The sequence below is a fragment of the Leptinotarsa decemlineata genome, unplaced genomic scaffold (genome assembly GCF_025532065.1).
Source record: "Leptinotarsa decemlineata unplaced genomic scaffold, Ldec_3_MD MMD2_tig00026369_RagTag_RagTag, whole genome shotgun sequence".
Lineage (NCBI taxonomy): Eukaryota > Metazoa > Arthropoda > Insecta > Coleoptera > Chrysomelidae > Leptinotarsa > Leptinotarsa decemlineata.
Genome location: NW_027412709.1, coordinates 5,145,362 through 5,154,959, shown reverse-complemented (window position 1 = coordinate 5,154,959; position 9,598 = coordinate 5,145,362).

Below are 9,598 nucleotides of genomic sequence, written 5' to 3'. Positions count from 1 at the left end.
TTATTTTTTCTAAAAGTTTTTATGAATTTCCAAAACATTTCCGGGTTGTACCTTTCGTGATTTCAATTGAGGTCGTTAAGCAGAAGATAAAATAATATAATACCAATCACTTCGATTTTTGGGGTTGATTTCGTTCATTTCAACAACTCACAAGTAGCAGTCGTCATGCGGATTTCGAAGTTTTCGCCAAATGAGGCGTATAACACATTTCTGACATACAATATGTGAAACCCATGGCTTGTCCCAATAACACAATTTTATTTCGGAATATTGATTATACTTTGTTTTCACAATGTTCGATGTTGTTTTTCATTATTTTTTAAAATTATATTGGCCACAAATATAGCAAAAACAATTTGATATAAGCACACAATAGCTTCTTGACGCAGATGTATCGAAAACAACAACAGATGGCGCTGTGTCGACGCGCTATAGATCTCAATAGTAGTGCTAGGATTTCACTAGTTCGGACTCCCATTGTCTACTATATAAAATGATTTTGAATCCCTGAAACAACTAAAAAAAATGGATTGAAAATGAATAGCTGAAAATAACGATTATATTAAGCGAAATAAACCTGAAATAAAGTAATAGTGAAATAAAATACAAGTAAAAATAGAACAATTGAATAAATCCGAGAGATGACTATTTATAGGTCGTTCGAGTACCTACTTTCACTTATCCCCGCTTTTCATTTTCCGCTTCACTGGTTCCGTGGGAAATTACCGTTTTGGCGGGAGTTGGCCATTTTTCGCTTGATGATGGGTTTCCATATGTTGCGTATTTCTACGCTGGCTTGGCTGAATACGCAACATAGAAATACGCAACAAATGGAAACCCATCATCAAGCGAAAAATGGTCAACTCCCGCCAAAACTGTCATCTCCCATGGAACCAGTGAAGCGGAAAATGGAAAGCGGGGATAAGTGAAAGTACTCGAACGACCTATAAATAGTCATCTCTCGGAGGAATCAGTCCAGTCATCACTTGAAGACGATTGTAGATACTAACAATCGAAACGTCGTGAACTAACGTGACTTGGAATCTCTACACTTTTGATTTTTATTTTCTTTTTTCATTTATTTATTTTCAAATATTCAATTGTTCTATTTCTACTTGTATTTTAGTTCACTATTATTTCATTTCAGGTTCATTTTGCTAGTGAAATTCATCATGAAACATTGTCAATCACCTTCAAACAAAAGTAGTGCTAGGCTTAAACTCAAATGCATTGCTGAACTCAAGTGTCCTCTGAAGGCGAAACTGAGTGAGTAAGGGCGATGACATCTCCTCTTATGAAGACGCCTCACACTGCAAAGCATAAGATTGAAAACCAGAATCCAAACGCAAAACATTTATGATCAAACAACAGACAGCGATTTTTTGTCCCAACAGGTCTTATTGGTGGTGCTATCTTATAGATGGCGTTTTCATATGAGTATATATCGACGATCTTACTTACTCAGGCTTACTCTTTAAGGATATTTGAGTCCGGCAACTCATTTGCGGTCTAGCCTGGGTTGAGGTTCAGGTCAAAAGTGAGTGGGTCTAGTCGACCCTCCGCCGCAACCGCAAGGGTTTTTAATGATTACATATTTTCAAACTTCAACAAAAAACCCAGATTCTTGATGGAGTCGATGAGATCATATAGTGAGTTATCTTCCAGGTCAGATGGTGAGAGTGTTGTTTCTCCAAACTCTGAAAACCTGATTCGATCCACAGCGGACAGGTAAAAAGAATATGCTCTGCTGTTTCATCATTTTCCAAATAGAGGCGACACACACACTCTTCCGACAGTCCGAGTCTCTGCATATGATGATTCAGACGACAGTGAGCTGTGACGAGGCCTGTTAAATATCGTAGTTCATCCCCACTGTCCAACAACTGTTCGGTTTCGATCTTCGAAGGGTGAATAAACGCCTTGAAGAAAGCCAAACTTGGAAGATCCTGCCAGGAGCCCATAAATCTTCGTGCCATCCAGGTGTTCAATCTTTGTTAGGCAAAACCTAAACCGATGCCAATGACAGGTTCTAGTTCAATGAAGCTACTTGTAGCAACCTCCTTTTCAAGAGAGTCAGCAGCCTCATTGCGATCCAGCCAATGTAGCCAGAAATCCATACCACAGACAATTTGTTAAGTCTTCCCATTGAGGAGAGTCTTTTTTGGAAATTTGCTACTAACTTAGACGTTGCTCGGTAGGAGATAAGAGCTTCCAACGTCATTTGACTGCCCGAGAAATATTTCATTGACTTGTGTGAAATTAAATTCTACCAATTTCTCCGCACACAATTCAATAGCATAGATTTCCGCTTGAGATACGGTTCAACCTAGCACGACTTATGAAACCTGATGGGTCGAAACAGCGCTGTCGAGTGTTGAATCATAAATGTGATTGGGCTTTGGTTTTCAATCTCAGGCATTGCTGTGAAAGGTTCAGTGGAAGACAGAGAATGAATCTCGCCGGCGCGGCGGTCGATGTCGAAGCTAGTGACCGCCTTGTGGAACAAAGTTCACCTTTGATATTTTTGATATTCAAGAATTGAGTTCTCTGTTGATCCCATAGATGGCGTCTTTGTAAAGAGAGATATCTTCCACCTAACTCCGTTAACTATAAGTCAAAAACGAAAGATGTTAGAGACATTTTGTGATCTATTCAAAAAATACTTGTCATTGTGAGATAGAAACAAAGTTAAACAAATGTTTTATCGAAATCATTTCAAACAGTAGTAACCTTACCGGCGATTTTTCAAACATTTCATACAGAGTTACATGTAAAAAAGTATTATAAAAGTTATCAGAATAGTCTAAATATAATATGAAGTGCACTTCATATACTGAGTTAATTATATTAGATGCTTATAATGGAAGATGGAATCGAATACATTTTCGAAGCTTTTCCATACAAAGTGAAGTTTCACTTCAAATTGAAGTCGTTATTCGTTGTTATTCGTAAAAACGATCTCGTATATTCGATAGTGAATATAATACTCTGCGTGTTTCATTGACAAATCTACCTGAGTATCATTTTCCCAAATCATTTTTGAAATTCGCCCTGAAAACTATCGTTTAAACGTCGTTGACAATTGATGTTAGAGATCCAACTTCCATAGTCTGACAAATTGTTAACAGTTTTGGAATCTACGAGAAGATACGGAAACGAATCATCAATATGAGTTGAAAAATATTGTTCATAATCAGTGAAGCGTCATTTATGAGAAATTATAGAGGAATATATCAATAGTGAAATTACAGTAATCAGTAGAGCAGGATCTAAAAAAAGGAGATGTGCTGCATTGCTGGAACCTTTTCTAAAGATCAGTAGATATTTATGAAGATTTATAGGATGACATTGCAACTTTGATCCGGTCACTGTACTGAGGTGAAATGCTCATTAGGCAATCTGTGCAATAGCTGCAAACTTAGAACGAATGAAAGCAAAGAACTTCACAGTCAGAGAATTTGGAATGAACTGCTTGCCAATCCCAACGAGTCTAGATTTTTCTGGTCGGTAGCTAAAGCTGTTAATGAGAACTTCACAAAATCGACAATTCCACTACCAATACAAGAGGATGATTCAATTGCAACAACAGCCATAGAACAAGCAAATCTACTAGCTGAACAATTTGCGTTCCACTCCACAGTCGATTTACTGGAAAAGGCATCACCCACTATTTCCACACTGAAATCCACAATGCCAAAAATTACTTTTCGACAGCTTCTTGTCGTACGGATTTCAAAACAGTTCAATATGAAAAGTGCGTAAATGAATTTCCACCTGTATTTTGCAGACTTCGCAACCCGTCTTTCAAGAAAGGGGTTTTTCTTTCTTGTTGGAAGATTGCTCGCGTTCAGCCTATTCCCAAAAAGGGCAAGAAAAATCTTGGAAATAATTATAGACCAGTTGCTTTACTATAAGTTATATCAAAAATCATATAGAAAGTCGTAAACCGACTTATCCTCAAATATTTGGAAATTCCAAGCTTGTGAATCATTTTCTGAACATAAAATATATAAGCAGACAGTAAATAATGAAGATGGCATAAAAACAGGGCTTGGAGCCGTAGTCAATCTCTTATTCTAAGTGAAAAGCGAAAAAGGAAATATTTCGGAATCATTCGTTTCAAGTATAATTTCCTGAAAAATCAGTCCAGAGTGAAAAAAAAATATTGCATACAAACAGTCATTTTTGGACTGCTCTCACATAATTATGAATGGAAGTGAACTGAGAGTAATGAAAAATTCATGTATTTTCAATCCTCAATTTCCACAATTCAAATCGATTCGAAACCAATCATTTTGGAAATACACCTCGCTGTATGGCTCGTCTGAATTTGATACAAAATAACTAAGTAGATAACCCCATTTAAATTTTCAGTAAAAGTTACTTATCCATAAAAAAAGGATAATTGTCTAATCGAACATTTTGTTCGATTGACTGAAACATTGTTATATTCCACCATTATGAATTGAATAAATTGTTTGCCATGCTTTTTCTATACATCGTCAATGAAATTGGAATTGTGGATAAACCATGCCACTATAAAACTTAATAAATTACGGTTAAATCCAATTAGCTCATTGACAATTACTTGAGTTATGCATTTGCAATGTCCTTAAACAGGTGCACCTACAAATTCACTTCGACCGATCTGCGTATAAGTGATGTAAGATAGGAAAAAAATTACAAGAACTCGATGGTACTACTCAGTGCCAAGCAGGATATACAGTGATTGTAACAGTCGGTTTCATTCTTAGTTTCAGGAAGTTTACTGCAAGAATTCTGAATTTCTGGGTGTAACTACTGCGTCTTACCTTTGTGTTGATTGTTTATTTATTATCATGAAGCTTTTTAAAGTAATCAGGAAACAAGCAGAATCACGTACTTCTCTTGGTGGAATTTATTTATTATATCCAGTGATGTTTTTATCGGTCTTCAATTAAATCACAACAGCTTGACAATGAAGATTTAGAAAGATTTTACTTGTACGCAAATTTTTCTAAGGGATTTTCTTCGAATGGAAAAGTAAAACTGACTGTTTTATAAGTGATTGTCTACAGAAAATTTATTGTAAACAAAATCAAATAACATACAATATGCGGCTTCCTTGAATTTTCTCGTGAACCAATTTTCCTTTCTGTGTAAGATCTCAGCTTGGGACCAGTCGATGTTGTGTTGATGGGTCCAAACATGATCTGCTATTCCTGATTTGCTGATTCCTCTCGCTGTGTATGTTTTTTGTGCTCGGCAATGCAAACATTCAATGGCCTCTCAGTTTCACCAATATAGAATTTTCCGCACTCACAGGGTATCCGGTAAATGCAATTCTTGGAATCGCTGTCCGCGTTTGGTGGTCTGGTTTTCGTGAGGCTACTACAGATAGTGTTACCAGATCTGAAGCAGGTTCTGATGTTGTACTTGGAACCAATTCTGCTTATCCTCTCCGGTAATTCTCTGATGTAGGGGAGTGCAAGCACTGGTTGTGACGGCTTCTCTTCCTTGCTAGGCTCCTGCTGTCTTTTGTCTAAAATATTTTCTATCATCGCTTTGGAGTAGCCATTCCGTTGAAGATCATTTTTGATGATGTCTAGTTCCTTCTCGAAACATTCCTTCGTGTTACAGATCCCGAAAACACGGTCAAATAGAGTCTTGATGATTCCACTTTTAGTTGATTAATGGTAGTTGTATTCGTGTATCTGAACCACTATACTCTGCTACTTTACAGGCGTGCATATCGATCCCTGTTTATGTCGTGCGCACTGTGAAACGCACGAAGAGAAGATGGCCAGACTTTCATTCAGCTGGTACATTTTGTGGAATTCGAAACTTCAATATATTTTTGGAATTGGGATTGAAATATATGTTTTCCAAATTTTTCAATAGATTTGTTCCACACGAGAGATCTACGACAGATCTGGTCATCGAAACTGTCGGGGAAGAACGAAGTCGCTGCAACAAATATGCTTGACGTTCCAATCTTACTATACTCGTTTGGACTGGTGAAATGGACTTGGTAGGAGCTGTATCAACTCGACATGAAGACCCAAAAAATTATGCATCTCTATAAAGAAGTTTGCATCCCAAATCGTTCGTTCCACGATTGTAGTTCCCCCAACAACAGGGAGGCCGTAGACTTTTGAGTTTGGAGTGTCTACATGACAGAACGGTTCTGGATATAGCCTGTAATGTCGTCAGGAGTTCGGACCCCCTTTCCTACATGGTCCGTGACCATGGGAGAGCAAGAATTATAGCATTTATCTTTATGGCGGCTACCCGAGCAGCTGATGAACTCGATTTAGTTTTCGAGACTGAACGAGGTGACCGCAATTCTGTCACCCGTTCTCTGAACCCATTCAGAAAAAAGCTCATGTAAAAGCCGCAGAGTTCACCTCACTTCTGCGGAAACACAAGGATAAGCCAATGCATGGGGTCTTATTTAATAACATTGGATACCTTGGCTTATCAAAGCGCCTGACTTTCGCTTTCCTCTTCAACACCTTAGTCTACCGCAGTCGCGTGATGGGTATAGAGGTTCCTGACACTTGACCCTGAAAGTAAACGAATATATAAAAAAACTAAATCTATGAATATAACATTGCTAATGGTACATTTTCTAAAATACATAATTATCACAAAATGATTTATTTGAAAATAAATGACATGACGTTATCTTTTTTGGCGAAAGAATGGCCAGATGTTACATTTCATATATCTCGGAAGTTCACGTTGAAGTGCATACTGTTGAATTAGGTTGTTTACCTCTTCCACCGTGTCTACACATTTATGTTGATACTTTGTTCAATCAAACATGTTTTGAAAGTTACCATGGAATGTATTTTTTGTAGTTCTCGTCCATTTCAGTTGTTTGATGAATGGAAAACTCCGAATCAATTAGTTTGTTGTGAAATTGGCCGCGGTGGTAGTGCGCCCGACTCACGATCGGAAGACCGTGGGTTCGATTTCCGCCTCGACCAGATATTTTCCACGAGAGAATTTATCTGGTTGAAGCTGGAATGATTCTGCAACCGTGTTAGGAATCACACATTAAAAGGTAAGACCTCGTTAGTGCTTAGCTCGCATAAGTTTCTCAACTTTTGAAAGTTGTCGTTCGTATGGGGGCGACAGCTGATCAACGAAAAAACATATTTTTTTTTGGTTTTTTAATAGTGAATTTTATGTTGGATATATGCATTTGTCTATAATTCTCAAAAAATCTGAACAAGTTCAGTTGAATACCATCAAGAAAGTATCGTGGGGTGTATGATGTTTCAAATCGACCTGAAGAATTACCATAAATGAAATAAAAAAAGGATATCCAGTGAGAATAAGTCTACCGCAGCAGTTAATTCTGAAAACGATAACATGACTCATTGTGGCAACTACGGTTGTTATATAAAATTGAGATTTATAGCCACGACAACGATCTCACATATCTCCGGACTATTTACAAGTAGAGCGGAGGTGTACTATTGAGTCTGTTTCACATTGTTTTTCACCGTCAAGATAACAAGGGTTACTAGAGCTCCAGTTTTGCAATTTGCATGTGAATGCCTTATAAAGAGATCAATACTGAGCTTTGAATTCAATGTAGCATTTCATTTCGAAACTATTACAGAGTAATTGTAACAGATTTCTCAGCTCGAAAATATTTTCGAGTTCATTTCATCATTTTCGATGAAGAATTATGGAAAGTTCATAATCATATGGAGTTCATTGATCATACTGAAGTAGGCAAATACATTCAGTGTCACTATTTTTCAGGTTTTCGTGGATTTTCGGAATGTCTTCCTAGCGTTTCGCTGGCGCGAGTGGCTAGCTTCTTCAGAGGTTTATACATCCTGCGTAATGTGTATTCATGGTAGTTTGTTGTGCTAATACCTTCAACTAGGTTAGCCAAATTCCCTGAAGCGTAGTATATATAATACATATACCTTGATTGTGTTAGTTGTCAATAACATTTGTTGACCTGCCGTCATACTGTTTGCTATTCATGAACTTCTTAGAATGGGATTCCATACTTGATTGCGACAGCTTCTTCTTCTCTATTGGAATTATCCGTGTGTTTGTGGATGATGTATTATCACACCAGACTACCTAAATGAACATTGTTCAAACGTATCGTATCAGTGTTTTTTACATGATTTCAAGGGTTCTATAATTTTTTAATTTAATTTTGACCCTCGGATCAAATGGTAATCTCAAAGTGTTTATTGTACGCATTCACCCTAATTTGAAATTGAAAACTTTCACGATATTGGTATTTATTTGAGATGGTTAAATCTGCAAATGACGCCTCAATGAAAGGCCTACACTTCTATTGTTAACTTTTTCAAAACCGTCTTTTTCATTTCTTCATGGTTATATTATTTGAGTTCAAATACCAAGATTTCTAAAGATAACGTGACATTTCTCTGCATTCCTATCTTTTTGGCATTTTATGGCAACTAATAACTACAATCCATACTAATTGTATGGACTTGACCTCCATATACGTGACTTAACAATAATTCCAGCCTATCCTTATAAATTACCCTCTCTCAAAAAAAAAAAAAATTCGGGGGTAGCACCAAGTGAAAATAAAATTTAGTCTACTTCCCAGAGTACTAGTAACAAGACATACCGTCTTACCCGTATCACAAAATACAGTTCATCGTTTGCAAGTACCGTAGAAACATTTTGTTACAAGACTTACCAAACACCATTAACGATATCAATCCCATCTCAGTTTTTCACCACACATTTCTTTGTTTTTATGCATTGAGGTTTATAATATAAACTCATAGTAAATAAAATATTGATTAGATATTGATTAATCTGGACAAAAATTATAGGTGAAGTCTAATTACTTTTTTCAATTGTGAAATTTGGATTGGATCAATAATTGAAAAACAAATATAAACACTTTTCACGAAATTAACCTAAGCCAGGTACAGGTATAAGCACACGAAACTACTTGAGGAGTCAACATAAAGACGTGTAACGCAGCTGTAATACACAGTCATCGGAGATATTAACTCACGATGTATAAACATCTGAAGAAACTAGCCACTCGCGCCACCGAAACGTCAGGAAGAAATTCCGAAAATCCACAGCCTTCTAACCCAAAAAATAGTGGATAACTATAAGCAACATTCAGTATGAAAGATATGTCAGAAACTATTTAGAAGAGTATGGTTTTATTCCTATGCTTTACAAAATAATAAATGAACTGAATCAAATCAAACCCATCCATTTATTACATTTCACAAATTTAGATGATATAAGAGTTTGATGCGAGAATTACTTATATTATAGAAAACACAATATGTTTTTTTGATTACTAGTGTCAAAATCAAGGTTCATATATGTATTATTTTTTACCTACGGAAATATATATAGGGAAACGAAAAGAGAATTGTTTTTTACCACTTTCATTTGTAACTAACCTTACTGCAGTTTCTTTCTATAAGGACATTTTCAAACTTGTACATTAAACATTAATGTATAATGTATAAACATTAAACATTAATGTACAATGTATAAACATTAATGTATGAGTTTGAAAATATCCTCATAAGATGAAACTGCAGTAGGTTAGGGTAGGTCCAACGTGAGAGGGTCC